Genomic DNA, 17,477 nt, shown 5'->3' on the forward strand with positions numbered 1-17,477 from the left:
TCAAATTGGAGTTTTGGGGGACCATCCCAAAACCAAGGTAAGTGAAATACTTTAAGGATTTTTAAGTTAAGTTAGACTATAAAGAATTTAGAGATTTCTAAATGATAAATGTTATGGGCATTGGGTTGTTTAATTTGGTAAAAATGTGATTTTTAGGCTTTTGGGCTGTGAACACTGAGGAGCGTTAGATTTGGGGTGTTTGTGGACGTCTCAATAAGTCAAGTAATGGGAATAAATTATAACAGTCTTTTTATGAAAATTATGGGTTGAGAAATATGTGAAAATAACGTATGTTATTTTACCTAAAATTTATTATGATATAAATATCAGATGAAATTTTTGTGGCATATGATTTATATTGAGAAATGTTTAAACTAGGTTAAATGATTAACCCTGTGAAATATGTGATACTAAAATATGTTTTAATATGAGAATTGAAATGTGGGAAAATGATGAAAGTGAAATGTGCAGGAAATGTATCTTTTGAGAAAATGAAGAAAGATGAAATATGAAAATGTGTTTTGAAAAATACTAAGTAACGAGATAGGTATGTGATAGTATGAGATGAAATGAATTATGAACTGAGAAAATATCATTGAAATGATGAAATGTGTTGAGAATACTGATATTGAAATGTGAGTATGAGAAATGTGAATATTGCAATGTAAATTCTGCAATACTGATATTGAAATGTGATTATAGGAAATGTGAATATGAGAAATGTGAATATTGCGATGTAAATTCTGCGATACTGATATTGAAATATGATTATGGGAAATGTGAAAATGAGAAACGAGAATATTGCAATGTAAAATTCTGCAATACTGATATTGAAATGTGAATATGAAAAGTGGTAAATATTGCACCGTTAATTCTGCAATATGAATATTGAATTGTGAGAATTGAAATGTGAAATTTCAAAATAGGAATACATACATGTGATTGATGACATGTCAGTACCACATAATTATTTCTAGTATGTGGTAGTGATAAGCCTGATGGATGGATATGGAAACCCTAATGATGGGTAGTAATATTGAGCACGGTACCATTGCTAATGGAGTTAGTGCAACCACATGGGCTCATGGAGCATTTGGCGTGACATTAGACTGAGTTGTATAGTAGAGTTATTGTGCCCCCTGAGTCCGGATCAAGGCTTTTGGCCGGCCAATAGCACTACAAACACGGGATATATAATTATATTTGACCTAACTGGGTCGACCAACCGCGGTTAGGTCCAACCTTCGGGCCACACAACCCTATTCATGGGGGGAAGCATGACGTGGAGAGATATCCTCGGTACCCACTTTCAAGTCGAGTTATGTATTGTGGTATATGAGGTTGATGTGGCCGATTTATGGTTATATATGTTGATTATATGGAAAAAAAATTGGTATGAAAAATCGGGGCATCACACTAATAATCAATTGAACATTAATTTATTTGTCTCATATGCACGATAAGGCATAAATGTATAGTTACCATTCTTTAACGGGTCTAACCTTTAATGAACACATGCATATAATGAATGACAAAAGAGAATAATGAAATGACAGTAATTAATTTGGAATTTTGCTTCATATAGGATTCAATTCTCAGCCTTTCACTGGTCTTTTACACATTGTTGTTCTGAAGGTTTCCAACCCCCATATCAAATGTTTAAAGAAATTGTAAGGAAGCTTTTTATTTTCATTGTTCTTGTTGACCTTATAGGTCACACTCGGTTTTGATAATGACAAATACTCATTATATCTAATGGGTGTTTGAGGTTATGTGCAAGAACTCAAATTGACAGGATCATAATGCACATAGAGAGAGTGAAGTTTGAAGACCAAATTTCTATTGAAGATCCAATTTTTATGTGCTGTAATGTATTTCATTTAAGAAAAAGGTCTGTAATAGTAATTAGGGTCTTTGGTTTGTAATAAGTTCACACACATCACAAGCATGGTCTAATACGTAAGCTCAAACCAAGAATAACTAAAAAATGACCTTAGAAAGACCTTAGGGGTTAGGTCAACCGACATTAGATTTTTTCAACGCACTCAAAAAGGTTTAGAAAAGACCCTAGGACACTCACCATTGCACTTGTATGTTTTAGACACTTTAATAGAGTGTTTGTGAATTAAAATTGGACCGAAATGCACACTTTGTGTACTTTCGGTTGACCGGCACATGCAGTTCATTTTGCCCAAGTCGACCGAACCTGGTCTAGGTCAACCAGTTGACCACAGCCCGGCCGACCGAATTGGTTTAGTTCAAATACACCCGGTCGACCGAACCTCCTAGGAGTCAACTTTTTGACTACCTGGTCGACCGAGCCTAAAATGTACTCCAACGCTCTGGTTGACCGAGGGTACTCGGAAGATGTCCCAACGGTCTGGTCGACCAAATCACCCAGTTCAAACATTCCTGGTCAACTGAACCGCACTCCTTTAAAAAATTGCCTATCCTGGTCGACCAACCCTGAAGTTTAAAAATAGCCCGATTGACCGAGCCATATGAACTTCAGTCGACCGAAAGTGTTCTGGTCGACCAGGTCTCTCGAGTTGCCCTGAATTTTTTACCGTGGTTAATTTTTTAAAACAAGGTTAAAATAATAAAAACATTATTAATATTTTCTAATGATCCCAATCTTGTCCCCAACGATTACAATTCTTAGGGTATCTATAAATACCCCTTCATTTGGAAAAATTTGAAAGAGATTAGGCATATCAATTAGGAAAAATACTCTAAAATTCCAAAATTTATAATACTCCTTTTTGAGCCTCCAACACTTATTCTTACCAGATCTTACCACTTAAATATCTTCTATAAGTGTGATTTAAGTGTTGTTCTATAAGGTTTGTTCTCCTTGTTTGTTTGATTGAAATGATTTTAACGAGTGATAAACCTAAGTTCTCTTAGGGGGCTTTATTCATAAGCCTATCCTAAGAAGACTAGCCTAAGCTTCTGAGTAATGCATTTGTGTTGCAATATCTTAGGAAGCTTGTATTTGGTTTTTGGGTTGCAAAATGTTTTCAAAACTTACTCAAATATCTTGTGTGATTTATATTTGATATACTTGTGAGAAGATATATGTATTTGTGATAGTAATCTTTGTGCAATAGTTATTTACTCATATATTATTTGTTGAATACAAAGATTACACATCTTTTGCAAATCAAGCATATACATTATCTAATATTCACATGATTGAGATATCCTGCTGATTGATATCCTTGAGGCTTGCTTGACATCTTTGTGTGAACACGGTTGATTGAATATCTTGAGAAACAAAGATTGTCTATTGACACTCTTATGCACTCATTACACTGACAGCAAATATTTTGAGAGTTGAAATATTAGACAATACTGAGCTTACATATTAAATCATATTGTAGTGTATATGATTGCGCATTACTGGGTACATATCTGCTTTACATGAAAGCATAATCATTGTATCATTTCATTGATTGAGCAAATCTATTGTATTTCTAGGCACGGACCTGAAAAGGGAGACTAGACCTGTGAAATAGTCTCGGATTGGCCTAAACCCAATTAGGAAAGTTAGGTGCATACCCTATTAAGGTGTAGGTTGAGATCAGCCCTACTAATTGACCTGATTGTAAAGGTTGAGGTCAGCCCTGTGCTAATTGACCTGGTTGTAATCGGTGTCGTTCCACCCTTAAGTTAGATTTTAGTGGAATCCTCGGGCTTGCGAGCTAAAGGCGGGGGCATAGGCACAATTGTCCGAACCCCAATAACATATTGTGTGTTTGTTTATATTTCCGTACTCTATATATACCACATGTGTATGTTATGGTGTGAATAATGCATATAATTTAAATTTCTGTACATTATATCTACTTGCGCATTTGGGATTGCATAGAAAGACCCTAGGTAGCTAAATCATATTGATTTCTGATTTAACTTAGGAGAAAAGTTTAAAATTCCAATTTACCCCGCCACCCTCTTGGGAATACACCAATTCTAACAGTTCTCTAGTCTATTATGGCATCTCCATGGTTTATAGAATAGAACTCAAGTTGGGTTTGCAAAGGCGTTCATAGCTACATAGGGAGGGGAAAGTAATTGGTATTGGTCTCATCCCACTCACAATTTTTAAGTTGGTGTACATGGAAATGAGAATAACGTTGTGTTTGTAAGCATATATTTGGACTAATTACATACAATTTTCTCTTACATCTTATCAAAATCCAAGGTCTCTCCAAACTCAATCCATTCATGGTCATGGTTGCTAACAGCAAATTAAATGGTTCAATTTTCCCTTCTTTTTTTTTTTTCTCAAACCAACAAACAAATTTTTGAGTGCTCTTACATTATGGTTCATACTCCGTTGTTTTATGTTGATCAATAATATTATTTATTGCTGAAAAAGTATAAATTATTATTTTAAACACTTTTATTGTAAATAATATTAAGAAATAATAAATACTTTGCAATGACATAAGTGTCTTTCAACTTGAATCTTATCTAGTATTGATCAAAACCATTTGTTAGCTTTAACATGATCCCAAGAGGGGGGTGAATTGGTATTTTTAAAAATTTAAGCCCTAGGTTAATCTCCTAATACCAGTATATTCACAAACCTATGGACAATCTAGTGCAAGCAATGTAAACGTTTATCAGAAAGTAAATAAAGCAATTTAATCAATCACACATGCACTAGAAAGCAGTAAAGTAAAAGTGACATGCAGGAATGTTATCGAGGTTCGGCCAATTGCCTACGTCTCCACCTTGGCTAATAGGCACAAGGATTACCACTATAACTTGCTCACTTAAACGAGTGGAGAGACATCGATACAAACAAGGTCAATTAGCACAGGGCTGACCTCAACCTTTACAATAATCCTTATCGAGCTAGATTACCACCCCCTCAGGTCACGCCTGGAATCACTCAGATTTACAATCAAATAGTACAGATAAAAGTGCTTTCAAGTAAAGTAGATATGTACTCAAATGCATTCAATCACATACACCACAAATGATTTAATACGTAAGCTTAGTGTGGTCTAAATAGTTCAACTCTCAAATGTATTTCCTATCAATGTAATGAGTACTTGAGAGTGTCAACAATCAATCTTTGTATTTCAAGATGTTCTCAATCAAGATGCTCAAACAAAGATATCACTCAAGTTTCAAATAATCCAAAGAGTAGAATATATCAATCACGCAAATAGTGTATATGCTTGGTTTGCAAAAGATATTTAACCTTTGAATTCAGCAAATGATATGAAAGTCAATAAATGTTACAACAAGGATCAATATCACAAACACAAATATCTTTTCAAAAATATGTCAATATAAATCACACAAGATATTTGAGTATATTTTGAAAATAATTTTGCAACCCAAATACAAATACGAGCTTCCTAAGATATTGCAACAGAAATGCAACACTCAAAAGCTTAGGTAAGTCTTCTTAGGATAGGCTTATGAGCAAAGCCCCTTAAAAATACTTAGGTTTGGCTCTCAAGAAAATCGTTTCAATCAAACAAACAAGGAAAGCAAACCTTTCAATACAATCACTCAATCAACTTACAAAGACTTTTGGCAATAGGAGAAGGTAAGTATGAGTGGTTTGAGAGAGAGTAGGAATAGTAGTGAGAGTTTTGCTTGAGAGAAAATTTTTGGATTTTGTATGCTAATCAAGTTATTAATTTTCCCAAATAAAGGGTATTTATAGACACCCTATGAAATATAACCGTTGGGGATATAGCCGTGATTATTTGAAAATATTAATGATGTTTTAAATATTTTAACCCTGATAAAAATAAGTTAACCACAGTAAAAATGCAGGGCAACCCAAGAAACCCGGTCGACCAGAACCATTTTGGTCGACTGAAGTTCTTGAGGCTCGGTCGACCTAGCCAAAAATGAACTTCTGGTTCGGTCGACCGGATGAGTATGTCCAAAGGGCGATTTTCCATTTTGAGAGGTTCAGTCGACCAGGAAGATCTGAACTAAATTGTTCGATCGACCATACCATTGGGACAACTCCAAGAACCCTCGGTCGACTAGAGCGTTGGAGTACATTTTTCTCTCGGTCGACTAGGAAGCCAAAATGTTGACTTCACGAGGGTTTGGTTGACCGGAGCCATTTGAACTACAAGAGTTCGGTCGACCGGGCTGTGGTCAACTGGTTGACCCAAACCGGGTTCGGTCGACCAGGGCAGAATGAACTGCCAATGTCGGTCGATCGAAAGTACACAATGTGTGCATTTCGGTCCTGATTCAATACACTTTGACCCTATTGAAGTTCCTAATACATGCAAGTGCAATGGTGAGTGTCTTAGGGTCATTTTTAGGTCTTTTTGAAGATACCAAAAAAATCCAGTGTCAACCAGCCGAAGGTCGACCGAAGGGTGACCCCTAAGGTTTTTCTAAGGTCATTTTTATTTTGAGCTTACGTATTTGACCATCCATGTGATGTGTGTGATTATTACATACAAAAAGCCCTAATTACCATTACAGACCCTTTACATAAATAAAATATATTGCAACAAGAGAAATTGGGTCTTCAATAGAAATTTGGTCTTCAAGCTTCGCTCTCTCCATGTGCATTATGATCTGTTAATTTAAGTTCTCTCACAAAACCTCAAGCACCCATTAGATACAATGAGTATTTGTCATTAATCAAAACTGAGCGTGACCTATAAGGTCAACATTCTCCCCCTTTTTTATGATGACAAATACGATCAGCAAAAATATAGGGTTAAGCCTAAGAAGGCTCCCCCTTTCAATATGCATCCAATTTATTTTGCCCAAGTCATTTTACCCATTATTTTTGCCCCTTTCCATCTCCCCCTTTTGGTAACAGTAAAAAGGGCCATATAAATTAACGTCCTAAGCAATACGTAAGTATTATAGTTATACATGAAGAATTTTTAAAGGATTTAGAAAATTTTCAGTAGAGTACCGATTGTAAATTAGACTTCCCAAAATAAATCCTGTATAATAGTAACCTGTTTAAGTTTAAATATTTCCTAACAGTTTATCCACAACTACTCAAACAGTTCAGTATGGTCCAACAAGTAAATAAAATTCCAACATAATCATGAAGTGGATAAGAGAGTTGTGCATTACAAGTAATAATCAATATTCGATGCATTCAATATTATCATGCTATAGATATAAAGCATGTGCACACTATCAATAATCAACTTTCACAAAGTCTAAAGCAAGAAGGCAAGTCATTAAAAATATTAGTTGCTAAGACTTAGAAAGTTCTCATTTGAGAGTTCCCCCTAAATTTATGCAAGTTATGAAACATTTAAGCTTAAGAAGCTTCTCTACTATGTATTAAGCCTAATTCACGTCTAATTTGTATGAACCTATCCTCGGGAAGTGGTTTAGTCAATATATCAGCCCATTGTTCCTTTGTGCATACAAACTCAAGAGCCACGTCTCCTTTTTGCACATGATCACGAAGAAAGTGATGTCTAATCTCAATGTGTTTAGTTCGTGAATGTGAGATAGGATTTTTAGAAATGTTGATTGCACTAATATTATCACATTTAATAGGTATCGCATCATAGTGCAATCCATAATACATAACTTGTTATTTCATATAAAGAGTTTGGGCACAACAACTTCCAGCCGCAATATATTCAGTTTCGGCTGTGGATAAGGCAACTGAGTTTTGTTTCTTGGAGAACCAAGAAACAAGAGATTGACCTAAGTAACGACAAGTGTCGCTAGTGCTTTTTCTATCAACCTTACTATCGGCAAAGTCAGCATCAGTGTAACTCACAATCTCAAAGGTAGTATGCGTAGGGTACCACAAGCCTAACTCTATAGTCCCAACTAGATACCTAAGGATTCATTTGATAGCTTTTAAGTGAGATTCCTTAGGGGCAGCCTGAAACCTAGCACACATACACACACTAAACATAATATCAGGCCTACTAGCAATGAGATATAGGAGACTTCCAATCATGCCACGATACAATTTTACATCAACAGGAATTCTTTGCTCATCTTTATCAAGTTTAATGGAAGAGTTCATAGGTGTACCAAGAATTTTGCAATCTTTCATATTAAATTTCCTCAGTAAGTCCCTGATATATTTAGATTAAAATATGAAAGTTCCATGTTTGGCTTGTTTGATTTGTAGCCCTAAGAAGAAACTAAGTTCACCCATCATGCTCATTTCAAATTCACTTTGCATGCATTTGGCAAACTCATTACACAACTCATCATTCGTTGCTCTAAAAATGATATCGTCCACATAAATTTGAACAAGCAACATATCATCATTTTTGGATTTGATGAAAAGTGCAGTGTCGATTTTGCCACAAGTAAACCCATTTTCTAGTAGAAAACCATTAAGCCTCTCATACCAATCTCTAGGAGCTTGTTTCAATCCATACAAGGCTTTAGATAATCGGTAAACATGATCGGGATATTTATGATTTTCAAAATCGGGTGGTTGTTCTACGTATACCTCTTCATTAATGTAGCCATTTAGAAAAGCGCTTTTAACATCCATTTGAAACAATTTAAAATTTTTAAAAGCGGCAAAGGCAAGTAGCATACGAATGGTTTCTAACCTAGCAACTATAGCATATGTTTCATCAAAGTCAATCCCTTCCTGTTGGTTATACCATTGGGCAACTAGTCTAGTTTTATTCCTAGTTACTACCCCATTCTCATCTTTCTTATTTCTATATACCCATTTAGTTCCAATGATGGTGTGCTCATTAGGCCTAGAAACTAAGGTCCACACTTTGCTTCTATCAAATTGGTTAAGTTCTTCTTGCATGGACATCATCCAAGAATCATCCTCTATGGCTTCTTTAATATTTTTAGGTTCTTCTTGGGATAAGAAAGCAAAATGATTCACTAGATTTCTCAGGGAGGATCTTGTGGCTACACCACGAGACGGCTCACCTATGATTTGATCTATAGGATGATTTCTAACGAATTTCCAATCTCTAGGCAACTCCTGATTTTCATTTATATTATCTTCAGATGATTTTTCATTTACTTCTTGATTTTCACTTGCATTGTTTTCAATAGACATTTTCTCTAAGTATTTTCTAATATCAATATCATCTTCATCATTTTTATTAGAGAATGGATTAGCTTCATCAAACACAACATGAATAGATTCAATCACAGTCAATGTTCTTTTGTTGAAAACCCTATATGCTTTGCTATTTAATGCATATCCTAGGAAAATACTTTCATCAGATTTAAAGTCAAATTTTCCTAAATGCTCATTATCTCTAAGCACAAAGAATTTACAACCAAACACATGAAAGTAGAAAATATTAGGCTTATGGTTATTCCACAATTCATAAAGGGTTTTATTAATCGAAGGTCTAATCAATACCCTATTCATAACATAGCATGTAGTATTAATGGCCTCAGCCCAAAAATATTTAGGTAAGTTATGCTCATTCAGCATAGTTATACCCATTTCTTGCAGTGACCTATTCTTTCTTTCTGACTACACCATTTTGTTGAGGTGTCCTAGGTGTAGAGAAGTTATGTGATATGCCCTCTAAGTCACAATATTTTTCTATTCTTTCATTTTTGAATTTCGTGCCTCTATCACTACTTATGTGAATTATTTTATATCCCTTTTCATTTTGGATTCTCCTACAAAGTTTGGTGAACTGTTCACATGATTCATTTTTATGTGCAAGAAATAACACCCATGTAAATCTAGAAAAGTCATCCACAATTACAAAGGCATAAGATTTACCACCAAGACTTTGCACAGAATTAGGTCCAAACAAGTCTAGGTGAAGCATCTCTATAGGTCTAGTAGTAGATATGAATTCCTTTTTCTTAAAACTAAATTTTGTTTGCATACCCATTTGACATGCATCACAAATTTTATCCTTTACAAAAGGCATCTTAGGCAAGCCTTTAACTAATTCTTTTCTAACAAGTTTAGACAATAAATCCATGCTAGCATGTCCTAAACACCTATGTCATAACCAACTAGCTTCATTTATAGTAGAAAAACATGTTACTTGTTGTGAAGCTAAATTATCAAGAGAGGTAGTATAAACATTTTCATGTCTATCAGCAGTAAATAGCACTTTGTGATCTATTTTATTTTCTACTATGCATTTATCATTTTCAAAAGATACTTTATATCCTATGTCACACAACTGACTTATGTTAAGTAGATTATACTTCAATCCATCAACCAACAAAACATTATCAATAGTAAGAGAGGAATCCTTACCAACCTTACCTACCCTAATGATGCATCCTTTGGCATTGTCGCCAAATGTCACATAGCCTCCCTCATTGGGAACAATTGAAGTGAATTTTCCTTTGTTGTCGGTCATGTGTTGTGAGTATCCACTATCTAAGTATCACCGGTCCTTAGAGGAGGACGATCTTAGGCATATCTGCAGAATAAGTTAAGTAACTGATGCTGGTCTCCAAATTTTTTTGGGTCCACGGGAGTTAGTGGCAAGATCTCCCTAAACTACCCATACTTTCCTAATTCTAGCATGCTTATTCCTAAGTGGACAATCAAACTGAATGTGATCAATTTGTTTACATTTAAAGCATTTTAATCTACACTTAGGTTCTTTAGGAGGAATATGGGACTTTGACTCACGTGTAAAATGTCCTAAGTAAAGATTTAGTCGTCTAACATTTTCAACACCATTAAAACCAAGACCCTCTTTACTTAAGGAGTTTCTTTGGACACCAAGTAGTTTTTCAAAGTTGCGTTTGCCCTCGGTGAATTTAAAAATGATTTTGGAGCTATCCTCCAATTTTCTCTCAAGCTCAGCAATTTTAACATCTTTTTCTTTTAAAATGGAAGCATGAAAGGTTTTTACCATATTAAACAATTTTGACCAATTTTCACATTTCTTTTTCAAATCATTATTTTCTTTGGTCATTTTTCCTAATAGTTTAGATACACGAATATATTCAAACTGCAACTCTCTAAATATAGGCATGCAATCAGAATCACAGTCATCAGATGAACAATATGAAGATGATAAGTTAGAAGACAATACGTCATCCTCGTGTTCCATCAAGCACAGATTAGCGATCTCCAAGTCGCTGTGATTTGATTCTGAGTCGCTACTGCTGAGTTTGTCCCATTAAGTCCTGGCCTTCATGGCTTTCTTATTTCTCTTAGCCTCCTTTTTCAACAGTGGGAAGTCAGGTTTGATGTGCCCCACCTTGTTGCAGTTATAGCATATATGAGCATTTGATTTTTCTTTTCTTTTGCTAGACTCCCCCTTCTCATTAGTAGACTCTCTATATTTTTTATAGGGCTTCCTGTTCTTCCTGAAAAATCTGCTGAATTTTCTGGTTAGCATGGCCATTTCATCATCAGTGTTAGACTCACTGCACTCACTAGATAAGTTATTAGATGCTTTCAATGCAGTCACTTTCTTGGCCCTATTATGCTCATTAAGTCTCTCATTTATGGACAGTTCAAAACTAATCAAGAAGCCTATCAATTCATCTAAGGTCATGGCCTTAAGGTCTCTACCCTCAGCAATGGTCGTAGCCTTGGCTTCCCAAACAAGAGGTAAGCCTCTAAGGATCTTCCTAATCATCTCATATGTGGGATAGGTCTTTCCTAATGCATGCAGTGAGTTTATGATGTGTGTAAATCTAGTGTACATGCTCTGAATGGACTCACCTACATTCATCCTAAATGCCTCATACTCACTGGTCAACATATCTATCTTACTGTCTTTCACACCTCTCGTACCCTCATATGTGACCTCTAACTTATCCCATATTTCTTTTGCTATAGAACATGCCATAATTCTGTTAAATTCATTTACATCAATACTATAGTATAAAATATTCATGGCAGTGGCATTAAGACTAACGGTTTTCATATCATCATCATTATATTCATCCTCAATTTTTGGAACTCTAGCCGCACCCTCAGTTTTCATAGGGACAAAGTTTCCCTTAGAGACAATCCTCCACACCTTCCAATTAGTATTTTAAAGGTAGATGCACATCCTCTGTTTCCAGAAGGTGTAATTAACACCACTGAAAACAGGAGGTCGTGTGGAAGATGGTCCCTCAGGGAAAGGGGTCACGGAGCTATGAGTCATATGTGATCTTTTAGCAAACTAACAACAAGTCTATGTTACGTGACTCTGATACCAATTGTTAGCTTTATCGTGATCCTAAGAGGGGGGTGAATTGGTATTTCTAAAAATTTTAGCCCTAGGTTAATCTCCTAACACCAGTATATTCACAAACCTATGGACAGTCTAGTGCAAGCAATGTAAACGTATACCAAAAAGTAAATAAAGTAATTTAATCAATCATACATGCACTAGAAAGCAATAAAGTAAGAGTGACACACAGGAATGTTATCGAGGTTCGGTCAATTGCCTACGTCCCCGCCTTACCTAACAAGAACAAGAATTACCACTACAACTTGCTCACTTAAACGGGTGGAGCGGCACCGATACAAACTAGGTCAATTAGCACAGGGCTGACCTCAACCTTTACAATAATCCTTACCGGATTGGATTACCGCCCTCTCAGGCCATGCCTAGAATCACTCAGATTTACAATCAAATGGTACGGATAAAAGTGTTTTCAAGTAAAGCAGATATGTACCCAAATGCATTCAATCACATACACCACAAATGATTTAATACGTAAGCTCAGTTTAGTCTAAATAGTTCAACTCTCAAATGTATTTCCTATCAGTGTAATGAGTACTTGAGAGTGTCAACAATCAATCTTTGTATTTCAAGATGCTCTCAATCAAGATGCTCAAACAAAGATATCACTCAAGTTTCAAATAATCCAAAGAGTAGAATATATCAATCACGCAAATAGTGTATATGCTTGGTTTGCAAAAGATATTTAACCTTTGAATTCAGCAAATGATATGAAAGTGAATAAATGTTGTAACAGTGATCAATATCACAAACACAAATATCTTTTCAAAAATATGTCAATATAAATCACACAAGATATTTGAGTATATTCTGAAAACGTTTTTGCAACCCAAATATAAATACGAGCTTCCTAAGATATTACAACACAAATGTAATACTCAGAAGCTTAGGCAAGTCTTCTTAGGATAGGCTTATGAGCAAAATCCCTTAAGAACACTTAGGTTTGGCTATCAAGAAAATCGTTTCAATCAAACAAACAAGGAGAGCAAAACTTTCAATACAATCACTCAATCAACTTACCAATACTTTTGGCAAAAGGAGAAGATAAGTATGAGTGGTTTAAGAGAGAGTAGGAATAGTACTGAGAGTTTTGCTTGAGAGAAAATTTTTGGATTTTGTGTGCTAATCAAATTACTAATTTTCCCAAATGAAAAGGTATTTATAGACACCCCATGAAATATAACCGTTGGGGACATAGCCAAAATTATTAGAAAAGATTAATGATGTTTTAAATATTTTAACACTGATAAAAATAAGTTAACCACGATAAAAATGCAAGGCAACCCGAGAGACCCAGTCGACCAGAACCATTTCGGTCGACCAAAGTTCTTGAGGCTCGGTCGACCAGGCCAAAAATGAACTTCAGGTTCGGTTGACTGGACGAGTATGTCCGTAGGGCGATTTTCCATTTTGCGAGGTTCGATCGACCCGGAAGATCTGAACTAGATGGTTCGATGGACCATACCGTTGGGACAACTCCCAAGGACCCTCAGTTGACCAGAGCATTGGAGTACATTTTTATCTTGGTCGACCAAGAAGTCAAAATGTTGACTTCACGAGGGTTCGGTTGACCGAAGCCATTTGAACTGCAAGAGTTCGGCAGACAAGGCTGTGGTTAACTAGTTGACCCCGACCGGGTTCGGTTGATCAAGGCAGAATGAACTGTTAATTTCGATTGACCGAAAGTGCACAAAGTGTGCATTTCGGTCCTGATTCAATACACTTTGACCCTATTCAACTTTCTAATACATGCAAGTGCAATAGTGAGTGTCTTAGGGTCATTTTTAGGTCTTTTTGAAGGCACCAAAAAAATCTGATGTTGGTCGACCTTCGATCGATCGAAGGGTGATCTCTAAGGTCTTTCTACGGTCATTTTTATTTTGAACTTACGTATTTGACCATCCATGTGATGTGTGTGATTATTACATACAAAAAGTTCTAATTACCATTACAGACCCTTTACATGAATGAAATATATTACAACAAGAGAAATTGGGTCTTCAATAGAAATTTGGTCTTCAAACTTCAGTCTCTCCATGTGCGTTATGATCTGTCAATTTAAATTCCTACACAAACCCTTAAGCACCCATTAGATACAATGAGTATTTGTCATTAATCAAAACTTGTCGTGACCTATAAGGTCAATGCCATTTTAGGGTACCGTAATGGACTAAAGTCTTAAATTAGGTGTCTTAACAAAATTTCACACAATATTGACCACAAGACTTCTTCGTTGGTTAGTGCAATTAAAGGTCATGTGCTCAAACCATGCTTTTATAGGTTCTTTCTATTCATTGAACCTCATTTATGGGATCTCTAATCACAGAAGTTGGGTTGCTCCCACTAGTGGCTCCTTGTAAGCTATCTCAACTTCAGTTGGAGAATCATTTTTGCCTATTTTAGACTATTGCAAATAGTACTAGAAACTGCTCATAATTATACCAATACATCAATTTGAATGTTTAAAATTCAACATCCCACAGTTTTAAGTATTATATATCATGTACTTCAAAATACAATAAATTAGGTAAAAACATGTTTAAATAAAACATATTATAAAAGCCATCATAATATTTCAAAAGCATAAGTTATGGACTTCATAAATTCAGTTAGTATATTTCATATTTATAAAATTTCCTTTTATAAAACCCCCCACATTTCCAAGATTACATAATACGAACATCACAAAATATAATGATTTACAAAGAATATTTTAAATAAGAATACAAGCATATCCATTCTTTTTCAAGCAATTACATTCCAATGACATTGAATTATAATTAACTTGCTACAAGTAACATTCTTACAAGACAATAACATAGCAGAATAGACAACAATGGTTGAGAACACGCACACACTACATCAGTTCAGTTACACCCAGGGTTTGCATAAGCACCTAGGAAGAGGTTCACTCGGTGACGGTGACGGCAGTGGGAGGAGCTAACAACCGCAGTGGTGACCCCAACAATGGTGGGAAAAGCCAAGGACAGTGGCGACGGCAAGAAGAAAAGATGGAAGAATGGTGGGGTGGTGGAGCAAGGAAGAACAATGGCAAGGGGGTGAGAGGAGTGTTCAGCAAGCAGGGAGGAGGATAGAACGAATGGGGCAAAAATTTGGCAAAATCCGCGTGGGGTTAAGGTTTTGGAATTTTAGAGTATTAGTGACGGTTTGAAAACCGTCACTAATATTCTCACAAACCATCGCTAATAGTTAAATAAATTGTTTATATATTTTTTTTAATAAAGAAAACACTGAAACTGTCACTAAAAGTGACGTATTTGTGATGGTTCTCATAATCAGTCACTAATAATAACTATTAGTGATGGTTTCTCTAAACTGTTACTAATAATGGACTATTAGTGACGGTTCCTCTAAACCATCACTAATAATGGACTATTAGTGATGGTTTCTCTAAACCATCACTAATATTTTGCCTAAATTTTTCATTTTTATATTTTTTATATTTTGTGCATTTAGGTGAAGGCATTTGTGTAATTATCTATTACCAAAAACCTAAAGAGAGAGAGAGAGAGAGAGAGAGAGAGAGAGAGAGAGAGAGAGAAGTGGGGGTGTTCATGGAACAACAATTCTCCGCTCTTAAAAGTTGCATATACATACTTTGAAAGATGATTAATTCTAGTCAAATTTTGCAAAAATATAAGTGGAAGTGTGCGCATCTACTAAATTGATTCAGCAGGTGTTTTAAACAAATGAATTGAGATAAACCTTTTGTATTCTGCTCGAATCATACCACCATGAATGGCATCCCTTTGGGGATCTTTAATTGACCTTTAAAGGTCAAGAGGATAATTTCTTCTCAATGAGACTACGCAGAGATAAGAATTTTGTACCTGATAACCTCTTGACCTTTTTCCCCATCAATAAAGGCATTAATAGTGATGGTTTATGAGAACCGCCAATAGCTAATATAAGACTATTAGTGACGGTCTTTCTCTTCAAACATTCTACTTAAGGACATGCTCTTCTCGTTGTATTTTATCTTCAACTCATCCATATTCTCATTTTTGGTGTCAAACAAATTGGCTAGATTAGCCACAGCATTATATTCTTTCTTGTTTTTCTTATTGGACAATATCTTCAAGAGCAACCCACCCATCCATAGGTATTTGAACCAAGATGTTTCTTTCGTGCATCTCATTCCTTTTTATTGAATTTTTGAGTCCTATCCTGTTTTGATAATGACAAACGACAACATCTCATTTGTACATTGAGTATTTGAACAGATTTATATTTCTATAAGCACAAATGACAGATGAAAAATGGAAGCCATTAAGCTTTTACACTCTCACATCATCTTGGCGCATTCCATGGAAACCGAAGAGCAAAGCTTGAAGACATGTTATATTTTTTTTAGTTGTACTATTTAAAGGTTTAAATTGTGCATGCATAATCATTTGATTTTAATTGAAGCTCTCTCTCAAACCATGACCTTGGACTAACCTTAGGCACACTATATTTCATGGAAAATCATTTTTAAAATGTGCAAAAATTATTTCAAGTGAAAAACTCCAAAACAAGTTTTTCAAAATCCCTTTTATGTTTCTGTTATCGCATTGATAAGCAATTTTCTCAATCAATCAGTTCTCATCTTAAACTATGTTGAACAAGAAAATTGTGGGATTTGCTCTTAGCTTTCTTTTGATACTAAGAACGCCCCATTTGGAGTTTTTGAGGAAAAGTAATTCCCAAAATTCTGAAAGGTATCCGTCATAGAAAAATTCTCTTCATGTTTCTTTTGTCTCACTGATGAGCAATTTTCTCAATCAATCAACTCTTATCTTAAAAAGTCATCAACATGGAAGTTTTGGGATTTTATCTTAGATTTTTGTGGCAACCAAGAACACCCAATTTGCACTTTTATAGAAAAAGTTATGCTTAAAACACTAAAAGGTGTCCGCAACAAAGCCCGAATCTAGCCGACCAAATGTTCACTCCAATTGACCGAAACTCATGGATTTGAAGCTCCAGTTGACCAGAACTCATGGATTTGAAGCTCTAGTCGACCAGACCTTCGCCCCAATTGACCGAAACTCTCGAGAAAGTGCTGTAACAAGTGGAAAATGGCTAGTTTTCAAAACAAAATAATATTTTAACACCCAAACGACCATATAATGGCTATATTGGGTTTTTTGCCTTTAAATACAAGCTAAAACACTTGAAAATGTTAGAAAAATGTATTGAAAGCTTATTAACATATTCTTTGATTCTTGTTCATTTTTTAAACCCATTTTGAACATCAAATTCTTATTTTCTCCTACTATTTCTTTTTGAAAACTCTTTTGGGTGAAAATCTTGTGGTTTATT

Source organism: Malania oleifera, chromosome 7 (assembly GCF_029873635.1).
Source record: "Malania oleifera isolate guangnan ecotype guangnan chromosome 7, ASM2987363v1, whole genome shotgun sequence".
NCBI classification, from domain to species: Eukaryota; Viridiplantae; Streptophyta; class Magnoliopsida; order Santalales; family Ximeniaceae; genus Malania; species Malania oleifera.